This window comes from Phodopus roborovskii, unplaced genomic scaffold (assembly GCF_943737965.1).
Source record: "Phodopus roborovskii unplaced genomic scaffold, PHOROB, whole genome shotgun sequence".
Taxonomy (NCBI): domain Eukaryota; kingdom Metazoa; phylum Chordata; class Mammalia; order Rodentia; family Cricetidae; genus Phodopus; species Phodopus roborovskii.
In genome coordinates this window covers 27,024-47,270 of record NW_026125966.1, presented here as the reverse complement: position 1 = coordinate 47,270, position 20,247 = coordinate 27,024, and the positions used below count along the sequence as shown (strand labels likewise).

At 37.9% G+C, this 20,247-nt stretch overlaps 1 non-coding gene across 1 annotated transcript; it reads left to right on the top strand.

Annotated features, from left to right (window-relative positions):
• Positions 1-6,250: 6,250 nt before the first annotated feature.
• Positions 6,251-6,372, top strand: LOC127218179 (small nucleolar RNA SNORA26). The gene has a single exon (XR_007834163.1). It is a non-coding gene; the product is annotated as a small nucleolar RNA SNORA26 (small nucleolar RNA).
• Positions 6,373-20,247: the final 13,875 nt, after the last annotated feature.

Below are 20,247 nucleotides of genomic sequence, written 5' to 3'. Positions count from 1 at the left end.
TTAATAGTAGTGGTGTGTGTGTGTGTGTGTGTGTGTGTGTGTGTGTGTGTGTGCGTGTGTGTGTGTGTGTTGTCCCTCAACTCACTTGGAAAAACCACACATTAAAGGGCAGCCATGTATGTGAACACCAGACACATGAGTGGTTAAGGGGAAAAAGCCCTAGATGCCACTTGGTTAATTTCTGGTTGTTTAAAATTTGTTTTCTTTCACAACACATGGAAAGCAAATCTCTCTCATGTGGCAATCTGAATTTCTTCATCTCACCGACAAAATGACCCTCCTCTGTGGTCAATCATGAAAAGAGTATAACTTCACTCTACTCATGCAAGACATGCAACTAACATTAATAAAAAAACTTCAAATATTTTGATCCTGACATTGAGGCTTTTCTCCAAACTAGTTAGAATACGGTTATATTGACATCCACCCTCCATTACAGGCCCTTACTATTTATATTATGTTTGGTAAGTAATCCAGATATTGAGTACAGCTAAGTGTCTATGTAGGGAATTTACCATCCCAGAGAGTGCAAAAAAAAGAAAAGAATATCATCCCTAGATAGAATAGTAATAAAACATAGCTGTGAGTGTAGCTCATGTTAAAACACACATGGTTCTTGATCCTTTCTGTAGCGTGCACGCAGACAAACACACACACACACACACACACACACACACACACACACGGCAAAACAGACAAGTAAAATAGGAAAAATAATTCTATTGTTCCTTCATTTCACTTAAATTTGTTCATTTGACTGATCAAATAAAAAAATAATAAATCAAATTCTTATGATCTGATGATTCTTTAGGCCTTGAGATAGCCTTGTGGGTAAAGATGCTTGCTGTCAAAGGTAAAGACCTAAGTTAAGTCTTCTAGATTTACACAATTAAAATTAGGAAAGAACAATTCAAATCCTAATTTGGCCTCTGATCTTATGTTTACAATGGCAAGGGTTCACCTGCCCACACAGACACTGACAAATAAATAATTAATAGTGTAGAAAGAGTTCACTTAATTCTTCAAGACAATATCTGTCTAAACATTTGCTGTGCTCACAAGATTTGTATATCAATGAAAGAATTGCAAAGGTGGAGTGTTCCTAGGACTCAGGAGACCATCTAAGAAGAAGAGGATATTCTTGTGTTTATGTGAACATTGAGGTCACATTTGAGAAGTGTGAAGCAATTTGCAAATATCACTCCCCCCTCTAAACAATAATCCTGAAGAACACACCAAGGAAATAACAGAATTATGAAGAGTTTTGAAGAATTATTGGAGCTGGATTTGAAAAGTCATATGTGCTTCGATGTGTAGCTCTTGATGTTTGTGGAAACTGATTCAAATAAGATGTTCAAGTGAACACTGAGAAGTGAAAACAATAAAGAAGTTAGTAGTGCAAATCTTGGGATGGAGTAACAGATTGGAGATGGGAATTCAAAGCAGAAAATATGGAAGTCAACAGAGCTTGTATTTTAACGTAAATGAATACTCCCTCGGGGTAATACCAAAAACTACTAATAAAGAATAACTTTTTGTGGTATATATCATCATGTCTCCATCTCCAAACTAAAGGATTATAACAGCTATTGAAAATCTATTAAGAACCAGTCAGGAGTGTCGCAGGCTTTTAATCCCAGCCTTTGAGACTGAGGTATGCAGATATCTATGATTCCAAGACCTGCCTGGTGTATAAGAACAGGTTCCCAGGCAGCCCCTGAAAAACCTGTTCCAAGAAACAAAAAAAAAAATTCTACTAAGAAAACTATGAAAACGAGTCATCAAGAATGCAACCAGATCCAAGTTATAAAGGATCTCAATCTGTTCTTCACTACCTTGCCAATATGCCATGTTGACATTTTCTGCTTAGTGTAATTGTACAGTGTCACTGCTGGCCTACAGCACACATGCACTGGAGTTTCAGGCTTATTCTGCATGTAAGAAAACTTAGTCAGGGCCAAAACCCCACACCAGTCAGCTCTGCCCTAAAACCACATGGCCCAAAGTGATAAACTGAATTTGGGCAGGTACAGGTGGTACCTAGTTTTGCAACGTGGTGTGGTTCAGTGCGTACAGGAAACACAGGTAGCTCCGAGAACTTCTTTGAGGGCAATTAATACTAATCATTTGATTCTTCTGTTCAATCACCCTGAAGGTAACAACTGGGGAAATGAACTGACACATCAGCTCTAACTTTCAATTTAGGGAAAAACAAAATAAATTTCTGTTGCTTAAAAACTTTAGATGGCCTGTTTTGTTTGTTTGTTTGTTTTTGTTTTCTTTTCCAACATACTTTGCCAAGTTCCTACATAGTTTTCTTGGAGGAAATTCAAAGCAGTCATTATATGGAAGCACATGGAGCAATGAAATGAGACCTGACCCTGGAAAACAAAAAGACATTTCAGAGCAGTGACTCTCAGGTCCTACATTTGAGATACACAAAAGCATCAGCTTATTTCATGAGGGCTACAAATAGGATGCTAAATAGGGCAGTGCTGAGCAGAATGACTTCAGGAATTACCGCGCGCGTGCACACACACACACACACACACACACACACACACACACACACACACCACTGCTATTAATTCCGAGTCAAGAAGGGATATTTCTTAGGAGTCAAGTGGTATAACTGGGCTGATCACAGGGAGTTCGAAGTGTGAATGCGTCATTGTCTCTTACATCAGAGGCCATTTTCTGACACTGATTATGACGGAGGATGATGTCTCTGCATAGGAGAGTTTCCTGCTAGCTACTACAGTGTGGCTTTTGGACTGGAGAGGATAGGACAGAGTGTGATAGTAGCTGTAACTTGGGGGCTGAGCTTTCACTCTGGGGCTGTGCCCCAGCCCTCGGAATGTAGGGCTGTAGCCCCAAACTTGGTGCTTCAGCTCCTCTTGCTCCAGCTCTCCAGGACTCTGGTGCTGGAGGTCAGAGTGCCAGTGTTGACGCGTCAACTGAGATAAGGAGGTGGAGAGGGCAGTGGTGCCAGCCGGCCCCAGAACCCTTCCCTTTCCCAGTGCCCCCCCTGACTGTGCTCTGCTCTGCTGCTGTCCATCTGTCCAGCTGCAAGGCCCCCCATCGTGGGCACAGGGATGGCGGTGACTCTTACTGCCACCGTGGAGTGCCCCTGGAGGATTATTGAGCTGCTGCCAGTTCTAATTATCTTCATGTTCTATGAATTTAAAGTAAGTAGTTCCATGCTCATGATTCATTTGCCCATGAATAAAAATGTTCTATGGAGGTTCTAAATGAAATAAGGAATTTGGTCATTTACATCATGTTGGCTGTTTGGGGAGAAAATACACAAAATTAATCCACAGTTGAAGTCTATTGCCTATAGAAGTACACATGCAAAACAAGGGAAGGGAGTGATTATTTTTCCTTGGGTTGATGGGAAAGTCTTTAGACTGAGCAAATAAGTTTTAGTAGATGAGGTGTGAAAACAGCATGCACAGGAGCTCACAGCATAAGTGAGCCAAGGGCCTGATGTGAAATGATGCTTACTGTAGACCAGTGGGTCTCAAGGATTGCTGTGGGGTGTGAGATCCAGCACAGGCTCATCAGTGGTGAGACCCATAGAAAAAAAAATGTATAGATATTCCTGATAGTATGAGAATCAAATGTCAGGGAAATAAACACAGGAAGGAGAATTGATAGGGGTAAGAATAGAGACGTTGGTCCTAAATGGGGCAAGAAGAAATAAGAGCTAAAATGAGTGTGACTTTCTTGATTAGCTGTAGAGATGGGTGGGATGTGTGGAGAATCTAGAATAATCCCAAGTTCCTGGCTGTGTCAATTAAGATACTGAGAATGGGCTTATGGGAAGAGAAGCATATTGCAGATGAGAGATGATTTCAGATCACACACATCTACCTCAGAATCCAGAATTAGGGCCTAGGAAGATGGCTCAGTTCGGAAAGGAAAGTGCTTGCTATGATCTTGAGTTGGAGCCATTAAGGCAATGTAAATGCTGGGTGGAGGTGTGAATAGAGGAATCCCAGGTTCACTGGTAATCAGTTTATCAGAGAATGTGTGACCTCTAGATTGAGTGAGAGACTCTGCCTTAGAAAAATTGAGGTAAAAAAGGAAGACATTACCACAGCAGCCTCTGGCTTTTCACATAAAATACACAGGCACCTAGCAGTTACCAACACTTATTTTTGATAAGGTTGTGGGTGAGGAACATGGAGGGATTTTGCAGACTTGGCTGGATTTTCTGTGGTTCAGTGGCCTGTGTGGATGTGTGTTGCATTTTGTAAGGGAACAGTTCTCTCCCCTTCAGTATGGTGTTATCTGTGAGTCTTCTATTGGTGCTGTTTGTCAGATTGAGAAAAGTAGTCCTAGTTTTCAGTCTCCTGATAATTTTCTTACATATTTTATTACTATCTGTTGAGATCTTCTTTTTCTTCATTTCTTTTACTGTGGATTATGACATTGTTTTTTTTTAACTGAACATTACATTCCTTTCTGTGTACATATGGTGTGTGTGTGTGTGTGTGTGTGTGTGTGTGTGTTTGTGTGTGTGGGGGTGTGTATGTAAATGCAAAGCCCCAAGAGTCGGTTTTATCCTTCTACCACATTGATGATGGGGGTCAAACACAGGCCCTAAGGATTGGTGCCAAAGTTTTTACCTGCTGAGCTATCTTCCAGGCCCAATAATATTAAAATTTTTATTTAGAATTATTTATTATATATAGTGTGTTCTTTCTCCTTATATCCCTGCAGGCCAGAAGAGGGCACCTCATTGCAGATGGTTGTGAGCTACCATGTGGATGCTAGGAACTGAACTCAGAACCTCTTGACAACTACCTAATGTTTTTAACCATTGTGAGATCTCTCCAGCCCTTGCCCCCACATATTTTTTGACAAAGTCTTTTATGACTATAAATTTTCCTGTTACACACTGAATTAGTTGTTTTGTGTATTTTTTGTGTTGCATTTTAGTATTAAAAAAAAACCTTTTATGTTCATGGATGTTTTGCTCTTGCATGTATGTCCATGTGTCACATGTTTGCTATGCTTAAAGATGCCTTAAAGGGTGACATATTTCCCTGGAAATGGAGTCATAGATAGTGGTGAGCCACCAAGTGGATCCTGGGAACCAAACATGGGTCATTTATCTACAAGAATGACAAATGCTCTTAACTGCTGAGCTTTCTCTCCAGTCCTTCCTGGTTTTTTTTTTTTTTTTTTTTTTTTTTTTTTTTTTTGATAACTAATTTTAACCCATTGTAATCAGAGAATATGCTTCTCAACATGGGAATTTTTTAATTGAATTTTTACTATTTTAAACTATTTGTATGTGTGTGTAAGTGCTTGTAGCTTCAGCTGCCCAAGGAAGCAGCAAGAGGGCATCAGATCTCACAGAGCTGGAGTCATGGGCAGGCACTTAGGGATTTCTTGAAATGGATTCTGGGAATTGAAGTCTGCTCCTCTGCAAGAGCAGCAAATGTTTTCAGCTGCTGAGCCATTTCTCTGGGCTTGGCCCTGTGATTTGATTATTTAAAGAAACAAAACAAAAAACAAACAAAGAAAATATTGAGGTGTGTTTTAGCTTAGTGCCTGGATTTTTTCTGAAGAATCTTCCATGTACATTTGAGAGTGAATGTATTTTTTGCTATTATTCCATAGTATTTTGCTAGTATGATAGTCTAACTTATTTGTAGTGATTTTACCTCGTTCTCTTTTCATGCTGACTCACTGAAAGTGAGATCTAAAAATAACTAACTACTGTTGATGAACGGTTTGTTTTATCCTTACTTCAACAGATTTACTTCATTTTGTGGTTCTCTTGCATAAAATCCTGCATCTTAAAGACTGAGCTAGCCTTTTCCATCACATCTTTGTTTCTAGTAACAGTTTTAGTCTTAGCCTTTTTTATCTGCTATCAGAGGAGTCAATCTACTTGTTTATGATCAGTTAGTATTGGGGCCTGGTGATAAAGACTAGAATAACCCACTGAGGGAAGATGGATTCAGGAAGAGGTAATATATGCAATTAACTGCAGGCATTACTCTGTGAGGTGTGGAAGAATATTTTAGAGGGTATGTGGAGGGCTTGGTTATACATTCATAGTCTTTGGAGGGAGATAATGGAAATATTTGCCATGCCTGAATATCTGTTCTCGTGATCCTAGAGGCAAATCGTTGTTATCATTGCCTTGCAACATGATATCACACTTTTGTGTATGTGGCTCAGGTGAGAAAGAGAGAGACAGGACCAGGATAAAATATTTTAACCCTTTTCTGAGCCCTTGTAAAGTCAGTCCTGTACCTTAAGGATCTAAAACACAAGGTTAAAGGAACTCTCCATGAAACCCAGAGCAGAGGCTGTGCACCTACACTTTGGATCCTTTCTGGAGTCACAGATGTAAAAAGGAAAATAAAGATACAGGGAATAAAAAAAGAGGATACTATTGCATGTATTTTTTTTTTTGTTAGAAGTTAATAAGCTGTAGATAGCAGCTTGTAAAAGGTCCTTGTCATGTACTAGCATAAAACAGGCTTTATAGATAGTAATTATCTAAGGATTTGTTGTTCATTTTGTCAGACCCCAAGGAGAAGACAGCTGTGGACTTTCTAGATGGTGTATGTTGATGCCTGGAACGAGTCAAGCCCATCATTTCTATGGTTGTTTTTGAAAGAGCCATTTCCTATTGGGGCTCAAACTGCATTAATTTAACTCAAGAGACAGGAAGGAAGGGTTTAAATCCCAACTCTGAAGCTCTGTCAGTTGTTTCTTGTCACTCTCCCTTCCTCAGAGGACAAGCTACAGATCAGTGTTTTTCCTCTGCAGGAAATGTTATTTCAAACCCAGTGTATAGGGATAAATCATGAACCTGAACTCAGGGAAAAGAACCCAACCCAGATCATTGATACTTTTCTTTTCTACTGGATTTTAAAAATCTTTGGTAGGGATGGTGTCCCTCACCTATCTCCTTAATTAATACATGGAGATTTATTCTTACTTACGAATGGCTGACCTTAGCTCAGCTTTTTTCTAGCCAGCTTTTCTAAATTAAATTATCCCATTTCTCTTTATGTGTTGCCTCTGAGCTCTTTTCCCTTTATTTATTCTATATGCCTTGCTTTCCTTCTTACTCTGTGACTGGTGCCCTTGGTGTCCTCCTCCTCTTGTCCCTGGATCTTCTCTAGGTCTCTCCTCCTATTTATTCTCTCTGCATGCCAGCCAGCCCTGCCTATTTTTTCCTGCCTAGCTATTGGTCTGTTCAGCTCTTCATTAGGCCAATCAGGTGTTTTAGACAGGCAAAGTAATGCAGCTTAACAGAGTTAAACAAATGCAACATAAACTAATGAAACACATATAAAATATTCCACAATGTTCTTTTCTTGATACTATATCCTTATCCTTTAACTGTCCTGGAGTTATGCTCTGTGGAATCACCCCATAACTTCTGTTTGAAAACTACTGTTTCACCACACTTAGCCCCTCAATAAGAACAATTGTAATTTACTAGAAAACATGTTTGGAGGCATTCTGCTTTGTATTTTATGGTAGCCCATTCAATATGAATAGAGTTGGCCACAGCCACCTGTGCCTGTCTTTGTACCAGTACTGTTGAAGAAGCATGCTTATAGGTTTATTTTCTTTGTCTCGAAGGTTGTGGCAGCAGTGCCTGAAGATATGACAACAAGATTTGATCCTAGTGAGCCATCATTAGAATCGCTGATATGTGTGGTTGCCATTGCACTGTTTACCATTTTCTTTGGAGAGGATAGCGATCAGTAAGTTACCACTTATAGTAAGTGAATGGTCATTCTAGGTTTTTTGCTTTTGTTTTTTATGTTTATTTCCTTTTATGTGTATGACTGTTTTGCTTGTATGTATGTGTGTGTGTCACGTGTTCCTGATCTACAGAAGTGATTAGTGGGCCATTGTTGGATGTCCTGGAGCTGGAATTACTGATGATTGTGAGCTATAATGTCGATGATGGCATTGAATCTTGGTCCTCTACAAGACTAACAAATGCTCTGAGCCATTTCTCTGTAACCTTCATTTTCTGTTTAGACTGAACAACTAATTGGAGAAACTTGTTATTTCAGGGAAATGAGTTAGGTCTCAGTGTTCTGCGTTATGCTAACAGGTGGTTTTTAAAAACTGAACAGGGATTAACAGAAATATTTTTATGTAAGTATATTTTAAAAGATTTTATTGTAGCGATACTACACACTAGTACTAAAGCCCCAACTTTCTTCCTTTCCCTTTTCTTCTTTAAATTTGGGGTGTCTGTGCTTGTTTTTAACAATATTAAAAAGTTTGCAGGTATATCTACTTCCCAACTAAGAGTAAAAATCGCTACTTTCATGGCTCTCCTGGATCATATATTGCTTTTTCCTATGCTAACTGTTTTTCAGGAGGGAGTCATAACATAGTCTTTTCTTTCTGAGACTTCTTTTTAGATGTTGGCCTTTGTGCTTCTGACTGACTTCATTTCTAATATCTTCATGGTTTTTTCTTCCTTACCTTCTGCTTACACATATCCCACTGTTTTTTGTCATTTTTTTTCTTCCAGTTTTTTGTCTCTGTTTTCTAGGTGGCATGAGTGTTCTTGTTTGCATACCTTGATCACTTTACCCTATCACCACTGTTCTCAAGGGTGTATTTATCCATTCCTCATCAAAAGCTGAAGTATGAAGAAGAAAAAGACTAATGAGTTTTTTAGTCAGTAAAGGTCTAGGGTCCAATGATATTTCATATATTTTTATCTTGATTATTAACCGTAGGAGATTTAATAATGGTGGCTCCTTAAAATACTTTGTTTTAGAGACAATATATGCATGGGAAACATGGGGTTAATTGGAATTATACAGTTTTCTTTAGAATGAGACTGTTTCAGAGACACACATGATACCACACAATGGGAGACCTTACTATATAGCATTGTTTTCATTTGAAATAAAAGGCTTTCGGGTAATTTATTTACCATAAGGCCATAAGAAATTTGGCGTCTTAAAGCTGGAAGTAGAAGTCAGATAGATTTGCTTAAAGATATATTTGTTTTAATGTAATTTTGTTAAATTTTTGTTTCAGATTCAGAGCCGACTTTATTTGAGTAAGTAGTCTTTTTTGATTTTAGATCTTGTGATTGTATTTAATTTAAAGTGTTTTCACACTTTAGTACTAATAATCTTTCCTTTGATTTCTCAGTAAGAGAGAATAGACTGGCTGTTTAACTTGCAATGGAAATAAAAAAGAAATGTGATCTAATTGACAAAGTGTGCCTTTCTCAAGAGGAGGTAAGATGTGTTTGAAAATACCACCCATCACAGTGTGCTGCTTAATTGTTCTCCATGGGTTATTGCCTGCCATCAGAGCTTTGTTTCAGACCAGAGCTCTGTTGCTGCTCAACTTCATCACTTAGCCATTCTCTTTGCAGCCACCCTGGTGATGTGTATTGTTTACCTTCCCTGACTATTTAGTCAGAGCACCTTGATTTGCTTATTGCTCATTTAGATATTGTAAAATTGCCTTTTACGTCTTATCCACCTTAAAAGATGACTTTATTTTTACTGTGTGTGTCTATTTGTGTCTACGTGTGTAGGCATGTACCAAGAAGGCATTTGTGTGGTGATCATAGGATCATAGTACATGGAGGAGTCTCTTTCCTCTTTTTACTACTTGGGTCCCTGGGATTGAACTCAGGTTATCAGTCTTGGCAGCAAGCTCCTTAACTACTTACTGAGCCATCTCACTTGCCCATTTCCAGCCTTTTAAATGCACTCATAATCTTTCCCAGTTTATTCCATATAGATTAGGGCCTTTGCTTTTACTATTTTATGTCATATATAAGAGTTTTTCAGATATATGGATTGTAAATCTCTTCTACTCTGTGGCTTACATTTCTGTTTTGTTTGGTGTCTTAGAAGGTAGAGGATTTGAATTACAATTTAATGTAGTGTAATGTTTCATGAGATTTTTTTTGCTTATCAAGGATGTAAAGGTACTTTTACTTGTGATCATGTAGAGACTTTATTTACTGTTTTCATCTGGACATGCTAGGGCTACTGTGACAAAATACCTTTAGCAGCAGAAGTGAATTTCCTTACAGTTCTTGAAACGAGTCCATGGAGATATAGCCAGGCTTTGCTTCCTCTGTGACCTGTCCCTTGACTTTAGATAGTACTGTCTGTTTGTTGTGTCTTTCTCTGTCCTAGTGTTCTCCTCATAGGATATTAGTCATATTACGTTGCGGTCATCTTAAATCCCTCATTTTAACCTAGCTGTATTCAAAGGCTTTGTCTCTAAATAACACAAATTCTGAGGTGCTGAGATATAAGAGACAGGGTTTCTCTGTGCATCACTGGCTGTCCTGAAACTTACTCTGTAGATCAGGGTGTTCTGAAACTCACAGATTTTATCTTCCTTACTTGCCTTATTTATCACATGATATAAATGTCTGATAGCCAGTTACCACATATTGTTCTACTGACAGACTGGAGAAGCCATTAATCCGTTTAGGGGATAGTAGAAGACTCACTTCTTTAGATACTCTTTAGTCACACTTGCTGTTAGGGTTTTCAGCCCCAGCAGATGTGGGGAAACTTTGCTAGTCACAACGGAAACGTTCTGCCTTATGTTGCCTAGGCTGATGGTTGTGGCTTGTTTGTAGACCTTTGCTTTCCTCAGCACAGTGTTTAAATTGCAAAACTAAGCTCACAAAATCCAAGGGTTCTTTACATGGTGGATATAAATTCTGTTTCCTTCTTTGGTGTCTATTTAGATACAAGTTGAGAAAAAATTAATATTTTTTCCTCACGTGTTCCCTTATTTCATTCAGTATGAAGGCGTAGAGTCATCCTTAAAGGAGGCCAACTTTGACAAGGCATCAACAGAAGTACAGAGTTTGAAGGTAAAAACAAAAGTATGATATGAAAGCTAGGGAAAAGATTCTTATTAGAAATATCTTGTCTCCTCAAAAATAATTATGTCAGAGAAATATGAAATTGTGTATCTTGATCTTACAATATACAGAAAATGTTAGTGGAAACAGAATATTTGTAGGTAGCATAAAATATTTTAAAACATAACAGTTTCAACTCTTGTCATTAACTTGTTTTGAGGGATAGAAAATGAGTTTATCAGAAGCTATAGACTTATAGAAAGAAAGAAATTCTGCATTCTGTACTCCGGTGAAAGGATTGGAAAGACAATTCCTACTTTTGACATAGTATGCTCCTGGAAAGAAACATAGAACTCTCACAAATTTAAGCATAGTAGCAGACAAGCAAGTTGTAACCATATTATTTTTTCTTACCATGGTAGTACACATTTACTAAAATTAGACCAGAGGTTTAAATTGTAAAGACTGGCATGGTGAAAAATATTTAATCCCTTTCTGTTCATCAACCCTTGTCTACACACTCCATCACAGCCAGTTTTCAGTAGATAACCATGATTTCACAGAATGGAGAGTTTAGGAGAGTTGGACAGTTAACTCTCCTGATTCAGAGGACACAATGGCTCGTCTTAACAGAGAGAGTATGATGTGATGAAGTGCCTCAATACTCTTTGCAAGTGGAACGGTTATTAAAACTGAGTTGTGAGGCTTTATAGTGAATAGAAATAGCCTGCTCCTACCAATGATAAAATAGAAAAAAAACTTTGTCCTTTTGATTATGTGTTCAGTCCAGAATGGCAGTTCTGTCATTCTCTGTCCTGAGTAGCAAGTCTGTGTTTATGATGTAGAATGCCCTTGTAGAATCCGCAGGGAGTTTAGACTCCAAATAAACTCATTAATTTTTCTTTATTTTTACATAAAAGTTTTTTTTGGAATACAACTGTTTTAATTCCTTCAGGGGGTATTCATTGTTTTCCATGGTTGACTGGTGGGCACCTAAAATACTTACACTTTTTTTTTTATAGAAGTTGCTGGCAACTGCTAAATCTGCTGTTATTTTAATATTTGAGAAGTGAAAAAATGTGTAAAGTGTTTATTAATTTGAGTATACTCATCTGATTTTTACCCTAACTAAAAATTCTTATGTTTGGCTTGTTTAAAGTTAGCTTTCTATTTTAGGCAACTTATAACAATCTAGAAAGATATAAATCTAAACTTGAAGAAGAAATATTACTTACAGAGAAGAAACTAGAAGAAGAGAGAGCTAAACGTTATGAAGAAGAGGAATTGGCGAGTCTCATATATTCCAAGAGAATTATGAATCTTATATACATTAAATATTTATTAAAATATTATATGTGAGCCAACCATAGTGGCACAAACTTATAATACCAGCACTTGGGAGAAAGAAACAACAGTTCCAAGCCCTGAACAGGTAGAGGATATACTATCTTCAAAAATGAAAAGAAACTCATGTATGTAAAAAATGAATGCAGGCTGGATAATTCTTGACAAATGCCTTTAATGTTAGCACTCTGGAGGCAGAGGCAGGCAGATCTCTGGGAGTTTGAGGCCAGCCTACTCTACTGAGTGAGTTCCAGGAAGGTTCCAAAGTGGCACAGAAAAACCCTGTCTTGAAAAACCAAAAGAAAAACAATGATGTAGAATAATATGAGAACAAAAATTTTCACATCTGATCTGATCTTTTCACCTCTTTTGTTTATTTGTTGTTATGTTTTGCTTTTTCAAGACAGGATTTCTCTGTATAATAGCTCTGGCTGTTGTGAAACACACTATGCAGACCAGGCTGGCCTGGAACTCACAAAGATCCACCTCCCTGTGCCTCCTGTTTTCTGGGATTAAAGGCATGTGCCAACACCACCCATCAAACTTTTACTTTTTAGATGTTATGATGAGTGGCTTGTGCATATTCCTGTTTTCTTATTGTTTATATTTATTGACATACTCTTAGAATATAGTCCTGTATGTATAAGTGAGGCTTGCCTCAAACTCATGACCTTCCTGCCTGTGCTTCTTAAGAGCTGGGATTACAAGTGTGCACCCCCACACTTGGCTAGCTTGTTATTTAAATGGAAAATTACAATATTTACGTTGCAAGTAACCATTAACGATATAATTTGAATATTCATAGTGAAAAATATTAACATATATATATATCTTTTATTTTACTTTAAATTCTGGATTAAGCAAAATCTTGATATGTGTGAGATTATTTAACATATGAATTAGTGGGTTCACCTTAAACCTGAAAAGTTCTATGATGTATTGCATTTGTAAGGACATCATGTGATTACATAATTTGTAAAATCCTTGTGAGCACTTGGAATGCAATCTGACAAGGCCTCCTCATCTGGCCTCTACCTTTTATTAACAGTAAATTAACAATGTACCTAACTAATGCATGTTGTCTTGGAGCAAAATGGACTTATTAAATACTTCCTGACTGATACTGTCTTTTCAGATGAGTGACCTTTCAAAAATGATGCAGTCTCTAGGAGATGAATCACAGTCTGTCAAATCACAGCTAGCTGAAGTAAGTTAAGTTGAAATAAATTGGTCTGTCACTTCTGAAGACCATTTATGTTTCATATTATTATTGGGTATATTTGTCAGAGTTTTTTTAGAGGAACAGAATTTAGGAGATGTCATATATATATATATATATATATATATATATATATATATATATATATATCTCGGGTATTTATTAAAGCGTTTCCAGGCTGTGTTCCACTCAGTCCAGCAATGTCAGTCTACCAACAGAGAGTCCAAGAATCCAGCACTTTCTCAATCCATGAGGCTGGATGTCTCACCTGATACTCAGTATACACTGGAATACCAAAGAAGTAGGCTGTAATGCCAATGAGGGTGAGGACCAGCAAGCTTCCTCCTTCCAATGTCCTTGAGATAGGCTGCTGCCAGAAGGTATATCCCCGAATATAGGTGGATCTTCCCACCTCAAAAGATCCAGATTAAATATGGGTCTTGCCACTTGAAATGATTTAATTTAGAAACAGTACTCACAGCTTCCTTGGGTTTTAGTTAATTCCAGTTATTGTTGATAACCAAACATAGCCATCACATTAGGTAATAAAATATTGTTAGTATTTGAAATGTAGCCAAGCTTAAATATGCATTTGTTTTGATGTGTTACTTTGATTGAAATTCATTTTCCTCTGGATATATTTAACCTAGGAATATATCTGAGCACTCTTGAAGTTGTGTAACATGTATCGATAATAAAAAGATTCGCTTCCTGCCATATAAAGTTTAGGTCAGGAGATAAAGAGTAAGGATTGTCTGCATTGTACATGGAAGGTTGAATAATTTGTTCAAAGTCATGAGGCAAATGAGTGTATCAAAGTAGTGTTGATACTGCCTCTGCTGTAAATAGTGGAATGTTTTGACCTTTGCTTACATTTTATGTTCTTCAGAAAAGACATAATCAGGTGGCTTTCTGTTAAATTGTTTTAAACGGTGTATTTCTATTACTTAGGCCAAAACGACACTAAGAATAATTGAAATAAATAAAGAACGACTTAAAGGAGTAATAACAGATAACTTGAATGAAAATTCTCAACTTCAGGAAAGCATGCTTCAGGTTTGTAGACTACAGATATTCCTTTAGATGTGAATATAGCTTTTGATGTTCTGGGCACATACCTCACAAATGAACCATGTGTGGAGTTGTGTAGTGAATGAGTAAACTTATGGGATCAGGAAGTCTCCCCTGCAGACTCCCATAAAGGATTTAAAAGTGTGTTCTTCCATCTGACTTCTCCCATGATAGAAGGCAGTCCGAATTTTTACTCTCACAGGAATCATCGGCTAACAGGATTCCTCACAATAAAGACTGCAGTAAGAGTTAACATATTACCAATTGGGGTCCTAGAGGAGGGAGGAGTTCTTGGGTAATGTAAAGTGACAACTTACCTTTTGTCCTCACCCTCCTCTCCCCTAGACAATAACACACATGTGCTCTCACTGCTGTTGTCATAAATCTGTTTATCTTCCCAGGTCCCAGGTCCCAGGCCCCTTCCCCTCTGTCTCTTTCCTTCCTTCCTTTCCCTCCCTTGCTATCTCTCTTTTCCTTCCTTTCTATAGTGTGCATATTGAGATGGGAGTGTTTGTGGGGGTGTGGTATGAGAGTTTCACTGTGCACAGGTGTCACATGGTGTTGGTCCTTACCTTTACTTTGTTACAGACATACTGTTCTTTTCCTCTTGTGGAAACGCTTTTACTATCTTCCCAACTTACTAGTGAGACATTTTCTTCTTACAGTATTATGGATCTCTAAATAGTAGTCTGTCTGACTTGACTATATATCCTGAGTTGCCCGACTTTTTATTTTACTACTTGGCTTCCTGTAATGGATATTTGTAATCTATCTCAATGGAAATGTCAATCACTCAACTGTCTTGGCTAATTTGTTCATTTACAATTCTATTATTGTTATTATTGTTATTTATTTTTTGAGAGTGTCTTGTATTGGAATTCAGGGTGACCTGGAACTTACTGAGCTACTCAGTCTCCTAATTGCTAGGTTCATAGGTATGTGTGTGCCTACTGCCAGATTTTTCCTCTTCTATTTTTTATTTTAATTATGTGCATGTGTGTAACTTGATTCTAGATATGTGCACACAAGTGCAGTTACCTTTGGAGGCCACAAATATCAGATCCCCAACATAGTCTGTAAGGGAAACCAAATTCAGGTCTTGTGAAATAACCATAGATATTCTTGGACTCCTCCTTCATTTTCTTCTGGGGGCCATTTTTCTTGGAATCTTAGATTCTCCTAGTCCAATGAGAATGTGTAATGAGTGGCAGTGGTGGCACATACCTATTTATCCCAGCATTGTGAACAAAAGCAGGTGGATTTCTGTGACTTTGAGCCCAGCCAAGTCTACAGAATGAGATCCTGGATAGCCAGAGAAACCATGTCTCCAAGAAGGAATGAAGGGAGGAAGGAAGAAAGGAAGGAAGGAAGCAAGAGAAAGAGCAAAGAAAAAAAAAAGAAAAATGTGTTCTATAGATCTACTGGGCATTTTTGCCCTGATACTACAGTTCACTCAGCAGCCAAGGATTCTTGTTTCCTTATCTTAAATGTTCTGTTTCCTGTTTCAAAAGAGAGCATTTGCGATTCATTAGCTTGTTTATCTTTCAGATAATAAGGTACAGTAGGTAATTTTAAAAGGAGACTGCATAGATGTAAAGGTCTTATTTTCCATTTTTAAAAAAGATTTTATTTTGAAATTAATTATTATTTTTTAATTTTGTGCGTGTGTTATTTTGTGCATTTGTGTTCATGATTAAGGTGCTCTCAAAAGACAGGGAAGGATGTTTAATCTCCTGTACTTCGAGTTATAAGTGGCTGTGATGAGCCCGATATAGGTGCTGGGAACTGAACTCAGGACCCCTTGGAGAACAGTGCATAGTATTAACCACTGAGAAATTGCTCTAACTCGTTGTTCTCTTTCATGTTTCTGATATATAGATACTTATTTGCACTTCTTGGTGTTTTGATTCTGTTTTGTTGTTGTTAGTGTGACAGGGTTTCTCTGTGTAATAGTCTTGGCTGTTCTGGAACTCACTATAATCTCATGCAGGCTCAAACCAGGAGATCTTTCTGCTGTGTTGCATTTTTTTTTAAATAAAATTTTGATATTGCTGCATTGTCTTCCCTTTCCATGTTTGGTTTTGAAACTTGAATGATGTGTTGATTATGGGACCATCTTTGCTTTCTGCCCTTTTTTTCTCCTCAAACATTATCTTTCTGTTGTCTTTAGCTCTCTGAGATTGTGTGATAATGTGTCACATAGGGTTTCTTTAATATGTTGGATTCTTACATTCTGGAAACTCTTGAAACTGTGGGTTACTAGAACTATTTATTGTGATAATTTAAATTTTGTTTTTTTTCCTTTTTATTTAAATTTGAAACATAGTTGTTAATCCCAGTTCTCTCATGTTCTCATTCACGCCTATAACCCCCACCAAAACCCTCCCTATTCCCTTTCTGCTTCCCATGGAGGGTGAGGCCTTCCGTGACCATATAGCAATCCAAGAAATACTGGAGAGACTAACTTTAAAGCCCTTCCATGATAATGATATTGACAACTACCTGATTTGTTGAGTGTGTTTGTGGTTGTGTATGTGTGTTCATTTGTGCACGTGGATACATGAGTGTAAATGTGTGTAGTGACTAGAGGCCGTAACAGTGTCAGGAATGGTCCACCTCATTTTTTTAGAAAGAATAATCTCTCTTAAATAATTCTGTCTATCCTGGAGCTCCCTATGCAGAATAGGCTGACTTTGATCTCACAGAATTCCACCTGACTCTGATTCCTGGGCACTGAGGTGAAAGGTGTGCATTGCTGTGCTGGACAACATTTCATCTCATTGACCTTGTTGGCCTTAAATCCAGTTAGAAAGTGGTTGCTTACTTTAATAACACTTAAGCTACTGTGGTACCATAAGCCACATCTTGCTGCTGGGTTGTTATTTTAGCTTGTGTGCTTCACAGGTAGGTGAAATTGATGAATATATTTTGTACTGCTGTATGCATAACACCTTACAGCACTATTGAAGCTTGCCAGTAGGGAGGAAACATTCAGCTATATGTATGCATAAAAAATGAGATGAGTGGCAGAAAATGTGATGTGTATATGCATGTTTGAGAGAAGACAGGTACAGGGAGGTAATAGGAGAGATATCAGGAGCATGTGTGTGCTTCTGTGTGTTGGTATGTGTGTATATGTTCAGGCATTCATAGGGACTAGAGGAGGACATTAGATCATGTAGAATTACAGGCACCTGTGAGCTATTCAGTGCAGGTGCAGGGAATTGAGTGTGAGTCCTCTGCAAGAGCAGTATGTGCTTTTAACTACTCTACTATCTCTCCAGTTCCCTAATTCTTCTCTTTTGGTTTCCATTCCTCCATCTACTACTACTGCTTTCAATCATGAGCCTCTCTGGATTGTGTCAGGGCATCTTATTTTATGTTTTTCTAACTGGCTTATGTTTCTTCTATTGTCTGTGGATTGTTTGGTCTCACATGTGTTCCTTCTGTTTGTCCATTTTCTTTTGGGGTTGATGCCTTTTCCTTTCACATCTTTGTTCTATCATCTCAGATTTTAGAAAACATGGTGGTGAGGACTCCTGTGTTGATTGTCCTTACTATAATAAAAGCTGAGTCATCCTCACTTCAAAGTCCTACTTTGTATACCAGGCTAAACTGGAACTCACAGTGAAGTTCAGGCTCAGATTATCTGCAGAATATATATATATATATATATATATATATATATATATATATATATATCTGGACATTGGTGGCACATATCTTTAATTCCAGCACCTGGGAGGCAGAGGCAGGTGTATCTCTGCTGTGAGTTCCTGGCCAGCCTGGTCTACAGAGTTGGTTCTGGGACAGCGAAAGTCTATTGGGAAAACAAAACAAACAAAGAAACAAAAGTAATGATATGTAGCAGAGTATATAGGGTACAAAGATAGAAATAATTGACTAGATTTTTCATACAAGTATGTGTCAAAATCATGTACTTGATGAAAATTTTCCTTGGAAATCAGTTGAAGAATATTTCTTATTTTATAGTCTTCTGCTTTGAAAGTTCTTTATAAAAAGGAAACACATCTGAGTGCCTATTTAAGTAGCAGCCCTATCTTTTTTAATATCATTTAATGACACATTTAGTATCTTTTAATGATATTGAAAAAAATTCATCTAAAAATTGTGCTGTCTTTCACATCCTTGTTATTGTTTTCCTATCAGTATTTAGAAGAAGCTAAAATCATGAAAGAACAAATGAATCAACTCAATAAACAGAAAATAGCAATCGAAGTATCTAACGTACAGGCAGAGCAACTCCTAAAAGTTAAGGAAAATCAGATCAAGATAATGGCTTGTTGGGTTTAGTCATTAGTTCGTCACAATTTTATACTTAATTGTAAAATCAAATAATTTTAACAGCTTTTATTTGCTATTGTGTCTTTTTGTTACATTTCAAATGCTTCTAGAACATACATAGGTTTGTAATATATATATTAACACTCCATGTCTTTGTTCTCCAGTATTTTAGCCTGGAGTTCATGAATAAAGAAATAAAATAATGATTTTTACCTTTTTGTTGTTTTATATAACCAAGTCCATTTAAATGAAAACAAACATTAGACAATATTTGGGAATTTGGGCATCGATTTTCCAAACTACTTCCTGCTGGTTAAGGGGCTCTGTCAAGGTAATTCCAAGAAGATGCAGAAATCCTGGCTGTAGTTTTTAAGGCTGCTTTGTCAAGCTGTTTTGAATGTAGGATCACCTGGTACTCTGTTTCAGGCAGTCTGGCTTGATCAAACCACATTAATCTGGAGGGACTCCATATCTTATCATTTTCTGTGGAAGCAAAAATAGAAATCCTTTTCCCCAGTAACTTGACCTTGAACTTAAATTTTGGAGTCAAAGCATTTTTTAATTTAATTTATTATTTTACATGTCCATCCCAGTTCCCTCTCCCTCTCTCCCTCCCTCCCTTCATTCCTCCCTCCTTCCATCTATCCTTCCCTCCTTCCCTCCCTTTTATACTCTCTGCCCTCTCACTAGCACTCTACCACCCTCCCCTCCCATCCCCCACCCCAATTCCATATGTAGGGAAATGCCATCCAGTTGGGTTCATGTAGATCTGACAGGTCATGTGAGGTAGGGACTAGGGCTTCTCTCCTGTCTCTAGGTTAAGGCAGTTATCCCTCCATGGCAGATGTGTTAGCAAGGTCCTTTTGTGCACCAGGGATACATCCTGGCTCCACTGTCTGAGTTCCCTTAGACTGCTCAGTCCTTCTGGCTGAGATGCATATTCATTGAGGCCTGAGTCAGTCCCATGCTGGCTTCCCAGCTATCAGTCTGGTGGCCCATTAGCTCCTTTTTGTTCAGGTAAGTTGTCTCTATGTGTTTCTGTAGCCTGGTCTTTTCCTCTCCATCTTCATCCGGGTTCTACTTTGACTCAGTTTTTATTTATGGGTGTTTGTTCCTGTTTCCATCAGGCACAAGTTTAGGACTCCATGGATAAGTTAGATGTTGATCTCACTCTCCGGGAAGGGCATTTATGGTAGCCTTTCCATGGAATCTCAGCTTGTTAGTTGACAGCAGTCTTGTAGGTCTCTAGACCTTTCTTTGCATTCAATTTTATCTTCAAACCATTATTGGCTCTATCTTTTATGTTCTCTCTCTCTTTCTCTCTCTCTCTCTCTCTCTCTCTCTCTCTCTCTCTCTCTGTCTCTCTCTCTCTCTCTGTCTCATCTTCTATTCCTAACCGGGCTCAATCTTCCTGGTCCCACATATTTTCCTTTCCTCCCGCTCC